Raw genomic sequence first — 19,373 nt, forward strand, 5'->3', positions numbered from 1 at the left:
TTTTTTTAAAAATCAGGCAAGCACATTATCCCATGTTTACATTTTATGTTTAGTGAAGTAGAAACTCATATAGTATTCCCAAAAGTAATATATTAATATAGAAATAGTTATATACAATTTTGTGTGGATTCTAATATATCTACTAATGTTCCTCTAAAAATCCACAGCAGCACAGAGGGCAGCAAAATTATTATTGACTGAAATCTGAAATCTCTTCTTGAAATAGGAGCCACAATTATCAAGAGAGGGAAAACTAATAAATTTGGAGAAACCATTGAAGGTATTAGAAAGCTAGAAAATATATTTTATTTGCCTCTATGAAACACACATTAATTACAATAGAAATGTAATGGAATGCTGTGACTTTGGGATTTAAGGAAACAGACCATAAGCTGAAATGATTTGGGAGCCGTGTCTGACAGGTGCTTAGCAAGAGGCCTTCTTTAAAAGCCTCCGAAATATCTACTTCAGAGGATCCCGAGCTACTGACCTTTCAAACTTGAACAGCTTTACTGCATCCAGGGCAGCCCCAGAGGTTGTTTGTTTATCTATGTCACTCACGTTATGCCTAGCCATAAAAATGCTAGTCTCTTTTTACATGTTAATGATGCAAAATTGTTTTCAGATGCCTCTGCATAACACACCGTATTTTCAAAATACGAAGTATAATTGAACTTGGGTTCAAAATGAACCTTTAGAGGTACCCAGATAGAAAGGAGCAGAGGCAAATAGATCCTGCTACTTATTAGCTCTGTTTCTTCAACAAATCAAGAGACCCTAAGGAATTTGCTTCCTCTTCACCAAATGTACCATATCTGTACTGCAGGACTGTTTCAAATTATAATTGTATTTCGAGCACTGAATATGTACTAGATACAATTCTAGGTACTGAGTATACAGTGGTGAATAGGATAAAATTCTCCGCCCTTATGAAGTGTACATTCCAGTGAAAAACAGAAAAAAATAAATAAAATGAAATGCATACATAAAATATTAGATAATATGGTGAAAAATAAAGCAGACAAGAGAATGGATCCTTACAGAAAGGTCTTCTAAAAAAGTGATATATGAACAGTGTCTTAAATAGAATGAGTATCAAATACTATTACAGATATAAAATATTTGAAAATTGTTAACATTTTATATGCACAGACAATAGGACTATATTCTTTTCATTCAGCAGAGTAATGATGCGAACAGAAGATGTACTTGAAATTCAACTTTAAGCTCAGTCAGCTAGATTAGACTAACAGGCCACTTGGAAACAGCCCAAATTATAGGCCCCAGGTATTACTAGGACCAAAGCAAAAGTCAGCTGAAGGTATCCTTGGAAAGTGCTATTCTTAGGGTTCAGGAAATTTCAGAGACTCTGTGAACTAAGATGGCTTGTGTCTGACATACTCTGCTCCATGCCAGAAAATGCCGTCACCCTGAGAGGGATGGAGAAAAACCATGATCCCACAGGCCAACTCTGACAGTCTGAGTCAGAGCATCCAGAGGTGAAAGATACATCATTATCAAAGATGTCTGCCCTGTGTGTAGAGTGAGGGGTAGAGGCCATTTTGCTTTCTAAAATCATGTTATTGCCTACACTTCTTTTCAGGAGGTTACAAACCCTTGAGCCTTGTTCCTTCTAAAGTCCAAAAATATTTTAAACAATATTGTTTATTGCGAAAAAACATTTCTATGTCCCTTAACCATCCCTTTTTTTCCTATAAAAAATACTGCTACTTCAATCCTTTATTTCTTTTACAGATACCGCAAAGCCTCTTTTGTGACAGAAAGAGATAAATAGCGCCATCTTAATGAGACCAAATAACACCCTTCAGTCACTGATGGCCTTTGATAAGGATCTCTGACTTCCTCCCAGCATGAGCACTAGGTCCCAAGGGCACCAAACCCAGCAGAGGCTATGCCACCACTTATGACAGCCTCAACAATCATAAAATGTCCACATAGCTAAAGACTTCCTCCAAGGAGAGGGAAGATGGACCGCATCTCTGGATAGAGGAATGTTGACCATGTTCCTTAAATGAAGATGTTAGAAAGCCAGAAAATCTATTTTTATTTGCCTCTGCGAAATGCACATTAATTAAAATAGAAATTGAATGGAATGTTGTGATTTGGGGTATTATCAAAATAAATCATAAACATACATGCATATATGTAGAATGAGGGAGATTTATTATAGTAATTGGCCCATGTGGTTAGGGGAGCCGAGGAGTCCCACAGTCTGCCATCTGTGAGCTGGGGAACCAGAGAAACTGATGGTGTAATTAGCTCCAAGTCCAAAGACTAATGATATATGTCTGTTCTGAGTGAGAAAGCCAGAGGACCAGGAGCACCGATGTCCAAGGACTGAAGGAGATGGATGCCTCAGCTCAAGCAGAAAGGATTTCCCCTTCCTCTGCCTTTTTGTTCCATTCAGGCCCTCCGTGGGTTGGATGATGCCCGCATACATTGGTGAGGGCAAGTTTCTTTTCTCAGTCTACTGATTCAAATGTGAAATTTTCCAGAGACACTCTCACAGACACACCCAACATTCTGGGCATCCCTTGGTCCCATCAAATCGACACACACATTATAGGATTTCATTAGCTCATGAACCTATTTTACTATAGCTGGAAAGAAATGAGGAAGATGATAGTACTACCTGTAGCTTTCATGTTGAAGATAATTCAATAGCAAGTATTATGATCCTCTAAGGGACCAGTACTGGTTCTCCTTTTTGATAAAAGAAGGCAGGTTAGGAAGCTCAGAAATCAATTTTATGCTTGAATCACAGAAACTCTGCTTCTGATTTGCTTCTTTTTTGCCCCTTATTCAAACTTCTAATTTATTAAACTTTTAGTAACATTTTAAATTTCCTTTAAAGGTTTTCCTTTAAAATATTTTTAATAAATATTGAATGAATGTTTAAGGTTCTCAACATTAATCTGCTAAGCCGTATTTCTGCAACAGCCCTGTGATGGTCAATGTAGATATAAATGCAGAGGTTAAAACAGGTACCTCTCTTAAATATTCACATTTAAAAATATGGAGCTATTTCATTGATGTTGCTAAAGTGTATTTTATTGAACTCTTCTGCATTCAGTATGAAGTTGTAAAGACTCAATCACAAAGAAACTAATATTTCAGCACTTAATGGGTTATACAAAAAGATCATAGAAAATGTGGTATCACTTCTGCCTTTAAATAGGCTTCAGATGGTTGTTAACCTTCAGTAAACCTCTGCATTTACCATCAAAGCAATATAATTTGAGGATTTCAAGAGGCACTTGACTTTTTGTTGGTAGTCAATTGAAAGGAGATGTGATTAACATAGCTGTGAAGTATGATTTTCTAAAGAACTATTAAGAAAGGATACAGCATTTGACTATTAGCCAATTTTGTTAACATTAGTCTGAAAGCTTAATGCTCAGCTCAATTTTTACAAAAATGAAATGGATCTTTTAGATACTGTGTCAAAACTGAAGAATGGATAAAACAATAGGATCAATAATTATATTGTATTCTTTACACATGTGCAAAAGGAAACACTAAAGAAACATTTTTGCTCATTCTCAAATTAAGAGAAAAATTTAACCATGAAGGTGACATTCCAGGTACCATAGATACCAGGAGGTAGACATCCATCTTTAACATGCATTCCACTATACTATGGAAATTATCACTGAAGTTTCTTGAAATCAACTCATTTTGGAACAAGTGATCAAAAGTATGACTGTGAAAACCCAAACTCAAGAGGAAATGTATCTTTGAAAAGCCAGATTAGAAAATCTCTCTCATTCTCTCTCTCTCTCTCTCTCTCTCTCTCTCTCTCTCTCTCTCTCTCTCTNCATTCTCTCTCTCTCTCTCTCTCTCTCTCTCTCTCTCTCTCTCTCTCTCTCTATATATATATATATATATATATATATATATATATATATATATAGATATAGATATAGATATAGATATAGATATGGAGATAGAGATAGAGATATAGAGATAGAAATATATAGATATATAGATATATATGATTCACAAGAATAACTCACATACAAAGAAGAGTTGTTATATTCATGATATTAAGCAGAAATTATTCCTTCTGATAAATGCATGATAGATGGATAGATGGATGATTTTTAAAAAATCTCAAATACCAACATGGGCCAATGAAGCGACAGCCTCCACAACTAGACTGAAGAATAAAAGGACAGCAACTTGATTGTTCCCCTTCTCTGATTCCCCAACGCTGTTCCCCTCCTACAATTCCCCAATAAAATCTTTAAAAAAAAAATCTCAGAGGAACTGCCTTGCATGTCTTACTCCTCAAACCTTTAGATTGTTAAAACTGGGTACTAAATAACCTTTACACGGGACCTAAGGTAGCACTGTATTCTGAACAATTCTTTGCAAAGCCAGGAGGAAAGCAGATATTGACTACTATAATGAAAATGAGAGATATTCTTTAGAATTAGCATCACTATGTTAGCTTACCTGCTATTCTTCCTTCTGTTCATGTAATTATTCTTCTTCCCTTTTTCATAAATACCCCTTGCCTTCATCTCCTAATTAGAACACTATTTGGTTTTCCTCCTGAATCAGTGCTTCCTAAACAGCTATTCTTTTGGTTTCTCAAATAAATGCTATTGTTTCTCACTTTGGCCTTTTTATTTTTAGATTAACAATAAATAGATGAGATAGGTAAATGATCGATAGATAGATGATACATAGATACACAGATACATAGATAAAAAGCACCTGGTTATGAAAAGTTTTAAATTGAAGAAAAATAAGCTTGGAATATATCTTAAAGCTTACTTCCACGCAATCACTCAATTTTGCATTTCAAGCCAACCTCTAATTGTCCTGACACATTATAATTTAGGTTATGTTTGAATGTCATCATTTTTGGGCAAAATATCTCCTTTAATTCCAATTGGGCAGGCAACCTGAACTTCCAAAAAAATATGTAGTTTCCTCACCTCTTCCTCAGGTGTTGTGGTATCTCTCTACTTGTTGATAAGTTCAGTGGTGGCTGTCCTCTGTGGGCCAGGGTTAAAGATATAGGAAGCTGCCACTGAGGTCTCCTTGGTAATGTCAATAGCAACAAGGTCAAAAACCAAACTGGGGGAGGGGGCAGGGATGAGGGTGGAGCTTTTACCTAAAGGGATCTATTGGGTTGGTCATTCAATCTGGTTTTTTTTTTGCTTCTATTTTCTTTTTTTTCGGAGATTTCCTCAGTCTAATTTTACAACAGTTGTATTGAGTTTTTCATTTCTGAGATATATATATATATATATATATATATATATATATATATATATATATATATATATATATATATATATATATATATATATATATATATATATATAATTTTTCTGTTATGGAAATTTGACTGTATTACAATTTTTTCATTTTTTCTTTTATAGGGGAATTGGGGGAGGGAACAGCATTGGGGAATCGGGGAAGGGGAACAGACAGGTTGCTGTCCTATTGTTCTTCAGTCTAGTTGTGGAGGACGCCACTTCACTGGCCCATGTTGGCATTGTGGTCATTGCACTCTTCCCGGCTGAGGTAGATCGGTCGCCGGCCATTGGATGGCTGCTCACGGTGGCTCTTGGCAGCTCACGCTGGCTGCCAGCCACTCACGGTAGCTTGCGGCAGCCCACTGCAGCAGGGGCTACAGTTTACGCCATTGCCGGCAATTCATGGCAGCCCAGCTCGAGGTTGAGCTGTTGTTCACCATCTTAGCTGTAGAGGGCGCAGCATCATTGGCCCATGTGGGATCCGAACCTACGACCCTGACGCTCAGAGCTCACGCTCCCAAGCCAACTCTTAACCAATGAGCCACTTGACTGGCCCAATTGGTTCATTTTCATTAATGCAATATATTTTCTTATTTATCTAAGGAAAATTATTTTATAATTATGTTCTAATTTATAATTTAAGAACTTGAACTATTTATTATCAGATTATAATTTGAATTGCAGAACCACAGTCTCCAGTTGTGTAATTGAGCTTGGGAAACTTAATAACAATAACTCCTTCAGTGTTTACTGAACCAAATTCAACAAAGGCCACAGTGCCTCAAGTCTATCTAACACATGTGTAATGTGTGCGTGTGGTGTGTGTGTGTGTGTGTGTGTGTGTGTGTGTGTGTTTGAAGTCTAGAGAAACTAGGGAGAGCCTGGGGTTGAAGGTGGAATAGGCAATAAACAAAGCAAATATTAATAAGAAAAACAAATAAATACAATCAAATTTGGTTGATCTTTTTATTGATTTTGATAGTTGGGGTTGTCAAACCAGGTTCCTACTTTGTGGCAAGACGAGATATAGGCTCCATTTTTCCTGAAAGTGCTTAAGAAAAGGGAGGAGTTGATGCTTGGATCTTCCTGGAGTCCAGCAAGAATACTTGATGTACTCCCTTTTTGTCAAGTGGACAAACAGGTCACAAAACACATGAATTCTGCTTCCTGTGAAGTGATCTCCTCTGAGAATTTTCTCATATGAGACTTTTAATGTGTTCTGTTGGGTTGTCAGAAAAGTCATGATGCATTTTTGCAATGAAAAACATAGAAAAAATATATCATGACTTTTCCAACAACCCAATAGTTTGTTCACCCATTCATTCAGTTTATAAACATTTTGGGACATTTAAAATTTCCTGGATACTATCATAGATATTGGATGTACAACAACAAATGGCATAGTATGTTATTCTATCATAAAACTCATATTGTTGAGAATGAGGTTAACAAAAGTGAGCATTTCGATATTGACCAGTAAATCCAAAATTGAAGGATGGGGTGGAAAGACATTTCAAACTGAATGAATAATAAATACTGAATCATGAATCATGATTCACGAGAGTGCACTGAATCATGAGAGTGTGGGCATGGCATTGAAGTTTCTTATCAGCAATAATGTCTAGAGCATGGGGTGCATGGGAATTGAGACAGCAACATTTTAGAAAGCTAGAGTGACCCTGGCTCTGCCCTTTATCTTCCCTATCTAAATTTGTAGACTAAGTTTTTATTTCCCTCCCTTATATTTACCCCTCCATAAGTTGCTAGCAAGAATTATTGGCCTCTTGAATTCTCAATTCTTGTTTTCATAATTGTCTCTAGGTCCCAGGACGTCTAAGTCTTCCCCTTGTGAAAATCAGAGGCCTCAGATGTCATCCTAGAATTTATAGGTTTCACATAAATCAAACCTGGCATCTTCAGACCTATACTCTAGAGTGTTCATCTTTAATCGCTCAATAATTTAATAAGAATTTAATGAGTGCCCTTTTTTCAAATAGTGAAGTAGTTATTAGAAATTCCTCCCGGCATGAGCATGCAGTCAATAAGTTAGTTTTATCTAATTAATACCATAGCAAATACTACCAAGGAGAATTTATGAAATGCTATGAAGGTGAATTGTATGAGAAGCTAGCTTAATGAGGGAAAAGGCAAAAGTAAAGAGTAGAGAGCAAAAGAAAGTTGTCCACAATAAAAAAAAAAATCAACTGAGAACTAACAAATAACTATGAGAAAAAAAGAGGGAAGGGGAAAAAGGTTTTTTTCCAGGTGAAAGAAAGCACTTGCTATAAAAGGCCATCAGGTGAGGAACTGAAGGAAAGAGTGTACCTGGGACACAGTGAACTAGAGAAAGCATGACACTAATGTGACTGATTTCTAATACCATGCCTTTCTCTTCCCTTATATGCAAATTCACACACTCTCTGAAGGGCAGTTCAAATTATCTCCTTCAGAATCACATATTCTCTGTCCTCTAGCCCAACATATTTCAGTTCTTTGAATTTCTACAGCTGTTTTTCTTTGCATCATTCATTCTGAAACACTCATATACACAGCCTCGTATCTGGACTTACCTGATTGTCTTACTGCATGTGGTTCCCCACTCCGATTGTCCCCAGAGAGTTCTGATCAAGTCTCACATTTTGATACATTGCTTTTAGCATCTGGTATACACTGCAACTTGTAAACACTGCATTTTCAATTAATGCTGGCCAAATTTGCAGACTGTCATAAAGAAATGAGCCTAGGGTTCACTTAATTAGTCTTTCAAAGAGTATTTGTTGAACATTCTTTCTGTGCCAGGCATTATTCGAAGCTCTGGGGATGCAATGATGAATTCTGCACCCATCAAGCAAAAGTTCAACATCATAAGTAATCAATGAAAGGAATTTTAAATATGTTTACCTGACTGTAAAAGGGAGAGTGGATGGAAGGACAATCAATGACAGACCACAGATGGCTGGCTTGGATTGAAAGTTGGCAAGATGCCTCTCCACTTCTCATGGGGACACTCCCTGAGTTCAGTGACCAGTGTATTCCTCCCAGAATAGGGAACTTGCAGGAGGGGGAACAAAGTCACCTTGGGGGCAAACTGTCCTTTCCCTCATGTGTTAGAGGGGTCACCTTTATCTTTCAATATGTGCATACTTTGTTTTGACACTATTCTAAGAGATGAGGACTAACTAGGTAACAGAAAAAAAACAAAAATTCCTCCCACAAAGAGCTTGCATTCTGGCTGAGACAATTAGTTGCTGTGCCACTACTACACAGACCCACATCTTCCTACTTATTGCATCACTGGGCCTGCTGAAGGGGACTATGGATAAATCTTGAGCAATGCATTGATCATCCCTGATATTTTCCAAAAGCCATGATTCAGCATATTGCTTCCTCCTCAACAGCTTTAAATACTGTCATGTAGCGTCATATCATCCCACAGAAAAGCAGAGGACAGAACAGCAGGACTGCATTTAAAGGTTTCCAAGTATCAACCCCAATATGATGACACAGTGCCAAGGGTTGGAGATTTAAGCTCATCATTTGGGGCTTTTCTTTGTGATCTGATGTAGCTTTGCGTCCCTCAAGAACAGCTTTTCTGCCTGCTTGAGAGAACTGTAATTTTCAGACTCAGTGGTCTTTCTAAACAGAAATCTCAGAAATGTTATGATGGCAAGTTGCTATATTCACTTCTGGGCATATATAAACACCTGAGTCTAAGCAAGCCTTTCTAAATATATAACTGCCTGTGCACAGGATGCCACAAACCTAACATTTGAGAGTAATGTACAGTTAATGGGTTTTCTTTCTCCCTGAACCATGACACAAGAAGAGATCTGGGTTCATAAGTGGAAATCTGGGTTCATAAGCCTGAGTCATTAAATCCTATAAAAACAAGTACTTCCACACTATGTCAATTCTCTGTCCATTCAGGCTATTATATAGAACTACACTTGGTATTGAGGCTTATCCTGAACCAGGCACAACTGCACTTGAATCTTCTGCTTCAAGAAATTCCCATGACTATGGCAAAGAAAATATTAGTTTAAATAACAGAAATCATCTGATAATAACACTCATGCATCAGCAGAGATTCCCTTCTCCCATGGCTTAGTTTTATTCAATTCACATTAGCTTTGAGTCTTCATTTTCTGGGTTCATATTTGGATTCTTATTTTTGTATTCCCTTTGTACTTCTGAGTTTCATCTTCTGGCTGACATCAGGCAGGCTGCTCTTCATTATTTATCTGATCATTCAACAAATATCTACTGAATGGCATTACATGTCAGGTACTGTTTTGGGCACTTGGGATACTCAATTGAATAAAAAAGACAAAAATCCCTAGTCTTGTGAAACACCTTGTTAGGCACCTTTTGGATAGATTTATTTTTTCATGACTCTATTTAGTGTGATATGGCTTCCCTTTATTTTTTTCTGTATTTTTCTCTATTTTCTGATGTTATTCCAGTGTCTAAAAAGTACCATAACCTAGGCAATTGGATATTTGCTACTTAACTTTAGTTTCATGTTCCACAAATACTTTTGTATTAGATCTCCTGAATAATTTACCATTTTTATGGTGCATAGCACAAAAAAATTGATTTAATATTTTTGAAATCAAATACCATTAACAAAAATATTTCAGTCTTCCCTTTTATATATGCTTCTTGAAAAACTAAAGTTTTCTCTTACATTTTGTTTTCTTTTTAATGCTGAAGCAATTTTATTTGCTAAATACGCGTCCCCTCTTCATGGAAATCAAAAGTTGTTCCCATTTTCAGAAAATCCTGGTTTATTCCAGTCTTTCTCAGAAACCTGTGTTCCAGATATCAAAGAGCTAAAAGCACAAAATAAAACCTACAAAAATTAAATGATAAATTTTGATATATGCAATGCCTATTTAGTTTTGGATGACTGTTTAGATTTTTCTTGTGTTTTTTCTTTCAATATTCTTACACTTGGATATATTCACAAACAAAACACATTTTATAATCAATAAAAGACTACTTAAAAATATATTGGCAATTCCAGAACCAAACAACATCCTTGGAGAAATCTTTCAATCATTCAAAGAAGATTTAATACCTATCCTTCCCAAATTCTTCCAAAAATACTGAAGAGGAATGAATATATTGAAACACATTTATGAGGCTAGCATTACCCTGATATCAAAACTAGACAAGGATGCCACAAGAAAAAAATATTACAGGCTAATATCCTGATGAACATAGATGCAAAAATCCTCAACAGAATATGAGCAACAATACATTAAAAGAATAGTACACTACAATCAAGTGGGATTTATTCCATAAATGCAAAGATGGGTCAATATTTGCAAATCAATCAATGTGGTACACCACATTAACAAAATGAAGGATAAAACTCATATGATTATCTCAATAGATGCAGAAAAAGAATTTGATAAAAGTAAACATCTATTTGTAACAAAAAGTCTCAGCAAAGTGGCTATAGAAGAGACATACCTCAACATAATAAAGGCCATTATGACAAACTCATAGCTAACATCATACTCCATAGTTAAAAGTTGAAAACTTTCCTTGTAAGATCAGGAACAAGATAAGGATGCCCACTCTTGTCGCTTTTATTCAACATAGTATTGGAAGTCCTAGCCACAGCAATTAGACAAGAAAACTAAATAAAAGCTATTTTTATTGAAAATAAAGAAGTAAAACTCACTATTTGCAGATGGCATGATCCTATATATAGAAAACCCTAAAGACTCCATAAAAAAAGTTAGAACTAATAAATGAATTCAGTAAAGTTGCAGAATACAAAATCAATATACAGAAATCTGTGGCATTTCTATACAATAATAACAAATGATCAGAAAGAGAAATAAAGAAAACAATCCCATATAGAATCTAATCAAAAGGAATAAAATACCTAGGAATAAATTTAACCAAAGAAGTGAATGACCTTTACATTGAAAACTATAAGACATTGACGATGAAAGAAATTGAAGAAGACATAAATAAATAGAAAGATATTTCATGCTCAAAGATTGTAAGTATTAATGTTGCCAAAATGTCCATATATGTGACATACTTGTGTCCATACAGAGCAAAATAAGAATTATTTAAAAATAACCTTTGTGCTGCAAATATATCCAATCTTTATATTGACAAATTGATTTTCTGAAGCCATAAAGGCCTAAATTATCTTAAGGTAGTCACATGTAAATATATACATATACACACACACATTATTTACAATAATGAATAACTTGATTACAGTAATAAAGTCATCATATTTACAAGATACAGAATTATAAAGAAAATTGTCTAAGTCACTAACTAATTGGGTAATATAAATGAGGATTATCTAAAATTTAATTTACATACCAATAATTTTCTTTTTGTAATCTTATCAACATTATTTATGCATAAAAGTTATCAAATAAACAATTAAACAATGATACTCTAGGCTAAAGAGGCATAACCGAAATCCACCAAAAATTTCTCTCTCTCTCTCTCTCTCTCTCTCTCTCTCTGTCTCATGCACAAACACACATGCATGTGTGTGTACACACATGAACTTATTTAAGATTCTACAAGCATAGAATGAGAAAAACAAAATTGTCCTATAAAATCAGTTACCAACTTTTCAAATGAAGCTCAAGAAACTACTCACAAGATATTTCAATTGACAGCTAAAGCCAAAATGTGCCACACAATTGAGAAATAGTTCATTTTACTGGCCTACATGGGGTTTTCAACATTGTTTCAAAATAATACAGTACAGGAAAGAGAAAAGTACATGCTGTTTAAGCAAACCCTTAGTATATGAATTGAAAACCTGTCAGATGACATAAAGGCAACACATATCCAGGTAATTATTAAATTTAAAAAGTAAATATGCATGGGGATATAAAGTACAGCATATGTAATAATGTCAATAATATTGTAATAACTAAATATGGAGTCAGGTGGATACTAGACTTATGGGGGGGGGTCACTTCATAAGTTATATAAATGTCTAACCACTATGCTGTATACCTGAAACTAATACAATATTAAATGTCAACTGTAATTGGAAAAAAAATTAAGTTTTTATTATTTGTTGGTAAATCTACAGATATCGATAACACTAGTTAGGATCTATGAAAAGAAATACTTGAAAGAATATTACTTGTTCTAAAAACAACACAAACTATTGGGAATGAAATGTCCAAATTGGTAAATTGATTAATTTGAAATAAGGTATAATTGGCACCTTCATTATTGTGTGTATTGATGGAGCTTCTTAAATGACAAAAAATGGCAGCAAGCCTTTTCATGTCCATTCTGAAATCCTGTGACTCAAGTAACACACTTCTGTTTTCATAGTCTTTCACACATAACAGTTGTCCTGTAAATCTAAAACACACACAAAATGATTGTGGTTGGCAGAATTCTAAGATGACCCCAAATGAGGCACTCTCTTCTGTAATTCCCTCCCTTGAGTGTGGGTGGAACATGTGAATGTGATGAGCTATCACTCTCATGATTATACACCTTATATGGCAAAATGGATGCAATATATGTATTAATGTCCCAAATCAGCTGATTTTAAAATGAGATTATCAGGCAGGGGCCTAACCTAATCACATAAATCCTTACATCTGGATTTAGAGGTTACAGACAGAGGAAGTGAAAGATTCAAAACACGCAGGAAGGATCTGACATGCCATCGCTGGTTTGACAATGGAGGGGGCCAATACAGCAACAAATGAAGGAAGCCTCTGGGGACTGAGAGTAGCCCCCAGCTTACAGTCAGCAAGGAAACAGGCACCTCAATCTTACAATTGCAAGGAACTAAATTCTGACAAGAATGAACGCCAAAGTGGATTTTTCTCCAGAGTTTCAAGACAAAATCTTAGCTTGAACGATACCTTAATTTCAGCCTTGTAATAATTTGAGCAGAGAACCTAGCTATACCGTGCTGGCATATTTCCCTAATTTACTTGATTGAAGTAATTTCTGTTGCATTACTAGAAAGCATGCATGCAAAATATACAAAAGCAAGCTGGAACGTTTCACAAAGAATAAATTGAAGTGATAGACTTTGAGTCGTAACTTCACCTTGGGCAATTTTATTTTGAATTATAAAGTAAAATGAACAGATCACATATTTTTCAAAATTGCATTCGCATGTTTATTATTCATGCTTTATATTTTTCGATTCAGATTCAGTGAAGATAAAAAGTGATACTCAGGTGAAAAGATTCTTACCTTCCCTCCTCCTGACATAGTCACTTGGCTGACAACACTTTGAGCTAGTGTCACCCTTCACATGATTTAAAATTGCTGTCAACAAAATATCACTTTCAAGGAGGATTCAACTTCAGCTTTAAAAAAAATCAAACCAAATATGAAGCAAAATGCATGTTTCATATTCCTGAGCCCACAATTTTCAAAACTCATATTCCACATAATCTGTGAACTAGTTTCTATGTATCCCCAAACCTAAAAACTGTAAAACAACCATAAGAGTAGCTGGAACTAAATTTGAAGAGGTAGGGGCTCTATATAGAAAACGGTAAGTAGCAAGAAATAAGAGTGAGCAAATGAAAAAGGAAACCAATGAAGAGCCAAGCATTAAAATAATTAGTGGTTGAATGGACCCTTTGACCTTTATGTAGTTTCTAGTTACTCTACATTAGATTATGAACAATGAAGTCTACATCAAGAGTGTTGATAATGTGTCATATTTATAATTGTCAACTTTCCAAACCATTGTAACAGCATTTGGATTTAAAGCTTAAAAGGAAAGTAAAATTTAATCTATTAGTCACATTATCGCTGGGTAAAGAATTTTGATAATTCAAGAGAAGCTTATGTGATGCTTCAATCTATTTTTTAAAAATTAATTTTGTTGTTTGTATACAAAAAGATGTTTCCATTTACCCATTTATGATATTATTTTTAAATGGCAAGATGAATTTTCCTCAACCTAAATATGTTTAGGATGGTCTGGTTTAAGATCCAGGCTGGTAGAATACCAGGAAATCACTTTGGGTATTTCCCAAAGCAGGGAGCTTTCTTGTAGTCACCAGAAGATTTGCAACAGGGGTAATGAGTCACTACAAAACCCCTGGTCCTTAAAGATACCTCAAAGGGATGATAGATCATCAGCATTCTAAGTGATCAAAAGTACAAAGAAAAGGTACAAAGAAAAGAGGCTTATGAGGTTGCTGATTAGAGATGTGCCATAGGGATTGATTCTCCATGGCTAGAGAAAACAACAGTGGATCAACACAAATGCCAGATGGACTGCCACAATATAGATGCCTAGAATCATGGACACCCATTTGCAATCAAATTGCTTTTCACTTGAGTGACACTAAAAATGGCATAGAGATGGTTGCAGAGCCTCATCAAGAATGCCAAGGAAGCCACCAGCCAGTCCATAAAGCTGTGCTAGAGGACCATGCTGCTTCCTATGCAGCATGAATACATGGCTTCCCCTGGAAATCTTGACAAAATATTTGGAATCCAGCAGACTCTGTTTTACGTTACAATTCATTTATTTAATTTTCAAAATGTATTTAGTTTCTTCAAAAATGGCATACAATGTAATTCTAAAGTAATTTTACTTTTTCTTTTTGATAGTTTTAATGTGATTATTAAATTTTAAATTTCATTATGGCTTATGTTACTTTTTTTAAGATTTTTATTGGGGAATTGGGGGGATGGGAACAGTGCTGGGGAATTGGGGGAAGGGGAACAGACAAGTTGCTGTCATTTTGTTCTTCAGTCTAGTTGTGGAGGACGTTGCTTCACTGGCCTCAAGTTGGCACCATCATTGCGCTCTTCCCTGGTGAGGCAGATCAGTCGCCGGCTTCTAAACGGCCACTCACTGTGGCTGGTGGCCACTCACGCTGGCTGCTGGCTACACACGGTAGCCCATGGCAACCCACTGCAGCAGGGACTGCAGCCTACGCAGTCGCCGGAGCCGGCAACTGAGGGCAGCCCAGCACCAGATTGAGCTGTTGTTCAGCATCTTAGCTGTGGAGGGCAGTGTCACTGGCCCTCATATGTGGGATCCAAATCGGGGCTCTCTGGCGTCCCAAGCCAGGTCTTAACCATCGCGCCACTCAGCCGGCTCTTATGTTACAGTTTTATCAGGTGGCACTGCTCTGAAAATACAACATAGTTTTGTTTTTTTCTCATTAGAAATTCCAAAATTGTGCTTATATTTAAAGTCCTGTAATTTACAGTCTAATGATTATTTGTTCATGTGTATATGAATGCATGTGCATCTGTGTTTTCATAATAACTTACAAAGAAATTTTCTGTTCTAACATCCTAAATGTAGCTAGAATCTATGGCAATGCTACATTCAAAATTGTCTTTTAACCTATCTGATTTCTGCTTTCTTAATTATATTTCCACTAGATTTTTTTTTTCATGATTGAAGTCTAAGCTATTTCAAAGAAGGTTGAACCTCATCCAGAGAAGAATCAGGTGTAATCAGGTAACTCTTACGCACACTAAAATTTAAGACCCCCTAATAAATGTACTACATTTAAAAGATATCGTAGCCTTTGAAATTCTTTTTAGCTAGTAGAACAAATAATTATGCAATCTGCCTAAGAGAAATATTGATTCACATTTATGGTTCAACTTCAGAGGGTCCTGATGGGACGTAAAGTTAGAAAGGAAGTTGGTGGGTAACTACTGTTACACTCTTCCCATCTGTCTTGGTTGTCTAAACATGTTTCCTGAATAGATCCTTTCTGCCATGGAAAATATACATTCAGGCACATTCTGAGGTTGTTTAGGTTTTGGCAATTTCTTTCTCAAGGCCATATAACCATTCCTCTATAAGGAAGTGGTCTGGATTTTTGTAAGATTTATAAATAACTACACAACAGAACTAATTCAGAAGTAAGTTTATCTAAGGATGAAAATGAATAAGAACCCAAAACAATATGTGCTCTAATGTTCACATAATAATCTCTCATAAATGTCTCTGGAGAAAGCCCTGGGAGCATAAGGTTTGTACCATTTCTCATTTTTACTGCCATTGTCATGCTTGTTTATTCATCAACTCCTTGGGTTCCAGGCAACAAATTAATAAACAGAATTGCTCCAACAACTTCCTGATGGCCCTTGAGTGCTGACGAGTTAATAAACTGTTTCATATTTCTAAGCTGGCTTTCCCCTTTTGTGGTGAGATGATTTCAGAGGAGTAGGAAATGCACAGTGGCAGAAAACTGTATCCTCGTATCCCCCAGAGGAAATATTAATCTGATATTCATGGTCGAGATATATATTTGATGGTTAATCAAGTAGACAATTTTGCTATTTTCATCAACCAAATCTAACAGCAAATTTTCAGCCTTCATCTCTTCCCTATGCCTGAATCAGTCAATACTTACCTACTACTACACACAGCCATAAAATCAGATCATCTAACACTAAACCTTCCCCATAACATTCTTCAATATTTATTATACAGTTATTTCTCCAGAAATAAAGATTTTTATAAGAATGGTTTGCTTCCAAGAAAATAATTAACTATAATATTATTTACATAGATTACAGTTAATTACTAATTCCTGATTATAAAACAATCTAAATATCAATCAGAATTTAGACACAAAAGAACTATATGTGTTACTCTCTCAGCCCAGTTTTTAAGATCTTAGTAAAATACTGTCTGAGCATTAACATATATCTGCGGTAGGCAGAATTTTAAAATGGTCTTCAATGACCCACATCTTTGAGTCAAGTCCCTCCCCTTGAATATGGGTGAGGCTTGTGAATATGAAGAGATACCACTCCTGCGATTATGCTGCAGTATATGACAAAATGAAGGGACTTTTTGGATGTAATTAAAAACCCCCCGTCAGGTGAATTTAGTTGATCAAAAGGGAGATTATCCTGTGTGGGCCAGACCTTTGAAAGAGGCTTTAATACTTACATGAGCTCAGAAATTGGAAATGATGGCGACCCTCTCTTTTTCTGTTCCTGGCTTTGACTAAGCAAACCACCGTGAGTTCTGGAGCTGCAAGGAAATGAATTCTGTCAACAACTGCAGGAACTTGGAAGAGGACCCCAAGCCTTAACTGAGACATGGACTGTGACAGGCCTAAGCTGTCACCTTGATTGCAACCCATGAAACTGAGCAGAGACCAGCTAAACCATGCCTGGACTTCTAACTTACGGAAACTGTGAGATAATCAATGTACTTTTCTTTAAGTTGCTGAGTTTGTGGTGATTTGTTATGCAGTCACAGGAAAGGATTTTTTATTTTATTTTTTTTAAAGAAATCACCTAAACCATGTAAACAAAATTCAAAAATTCTATCAAATTTTTCTCCTGATAATCCTTTTTGCAATATCATATGTATATGTCCCAAATCTCTGTATTTCCTGAAGCCTTAAGATGCAAAAATTAGAAGAACAGTAGTTTTTCCCTTAGGTTTTCCACAAACAAGGTTCTCAAAGGTAGGGCCCAACAGGTGAGGTGAAAATAGTTGAGGTTGCCTAGCAGGTAACCATCTCCCTCCACCAACCTGGAGGTGCTGAGTTCATCAGTTTCAAGAGCAATTACATCACAGATCAATAATTATGACAGAAAATGAAAAGGAGAAAATGCTAGTGCAGTACTCCGTGTGGTAAAATAGAATCCAGATATTAAAAGGCAAAATTATGGACACTCCATATTTCCTTTTCTTTGCTGAAACACATAAACATAAAAATGCCTTACAAGAGCAAACTTCATCATTACCAACCTCGCAAATATTTTTGAACTAACAATGAGGACTCATGACCCAGGAAGAGTTATGTGTTGATAAAGCGCTGAGGAGAGCTTAAAAATCATTTAGCCTACCTACACCACTCCCACTGCACATGCAGGAAATTAAGAATAAATAATAAAGCAAAAGCAGGAAACAAATATTAAAAACAACAAACTCGGAGCTAGTAAACGTCTTACCCAAGACATGACAGTTAGGAGCATAGCTGTTACTAGAACCTTCAATGCCAGCTGAAAGCCTTACAGGTAGTACAGGTGACACTGGAACAACACTGGGGCTAGAGGTCCCGAATCCCTGCAGCTAAAAATCTGTGTATAGCAATTGACTCTCGCCAAAATTAACTACAGTTGGCCTTTCCCATCAGATGCGATGAACCTCAAATTGTTACAGTATTTTAGATCCCTGGTTGGGAATCTGCAGTGGGGAAAGAAAAAAATACTGTTTTCGATTGGTGGTGGTTAATCCACTATGTGAAATCCAAGAATGTGAAATCTGAGGATGTGAAGGACTGACTGTATTTATTGAAAAAAAATCTGCGTATAAGGGGACCCACACAGTTCAAACTCATGTTGTTCAAGGGTCAAATATATGCTACAGTAGAAAGAGCACAGGGGGGTCGGCTGAGTGGCTCAATTGGTTAAGAGCTCGCTCAAGAGTTTGAGCTCTGAGCAACAGCGGTTCGAGTCCTGGCCCGAGCTGAGCAGCCGCTGAGCTGCCAACAGGGGGCAGGATGGCTCCACAAAAAAAAAAAAAAAAAGAAAGAAAGAAAGAGTACAGGATTTGGAGGAAAGTAAATTGGGTGGGTTTTCCAGTCCTGCCACTTCTTGACTATGTGATCATGGATGCACAAGTTGTTTATTGATTTTGAGGTTTAATTTACTCATCAATAAAATATGGATAATCCCTTAAACAGTAGTAGTAAACATGAACTAATTTATGCAAATAAAATTGTCTAACTCCCCTGGTACATGCTAAATACTTATTTTTATATTGTCATTTTTAACATTGAAAATTGTAACCTCCGTTAGACAGCTGTTGCTTTTTTTAGCTGTTAAGTCCCTTGACAGGATTCTAGGTAAGTATTCCCCAGGACAATATAAATAGACATTGAAACAATGATCATCTATTAGGCAGGTACTAGTTACAATTTTGGGAATTCCAGATCAATCCATAAAAGAATTTGAGCATGATGCAATAGAATATGTAACGAAATGTCAAACTGAATGGGGCTGAATATATTTCTCTTGGAAATCAAGTAACAAAAATATCATGTTAAAAAATAATATTACAGGGCCGGCCGAGTGGCGCGATGGTTAAGA

The 19,373-nt window shown here is 36.0% G+C and overlaps 1 long non-coding RNA gene across 1 annotated transcript in view; it reads right to left on the minus strand.

Moving 5' to 3' along the window:
- The window catches only part of LOC109373352 (uncharacterized), a 237,084-nt gene that overhangs the window by 111,854 nt on the left and 105,857 nt on the right, over window positions 1–19,373 (minus strand). Inside the window, exon 3 of the long non-coding RNA XR_002122208.1 lies at window positions 17,218–17,301. This is a non-coding gene — a long non-coding RNA (uncharacterized LOC109373352). The remainder of the gene's footprint in view (window positions 1–17,217; window positions 17,302–19,373) is intronic.

Source organism: Hipposideros armiger, unplaced genomic scaffold (genome assembly GCF_001890085.2).
Source record: "Hipposideros armiger isolate ML-2016 unplaced genomic scaffold, ASM189008v1 scaffold_711, whole genome shotgun sequence".
In the NCBI taxonomy this organism is placed as follows: domain Eukaryota; kingdom Metazoa; phylum Chordata; class Mammalia; order Chiroptera; family Hipposideridae; genus Hipposideros; species Hipposideros armiger.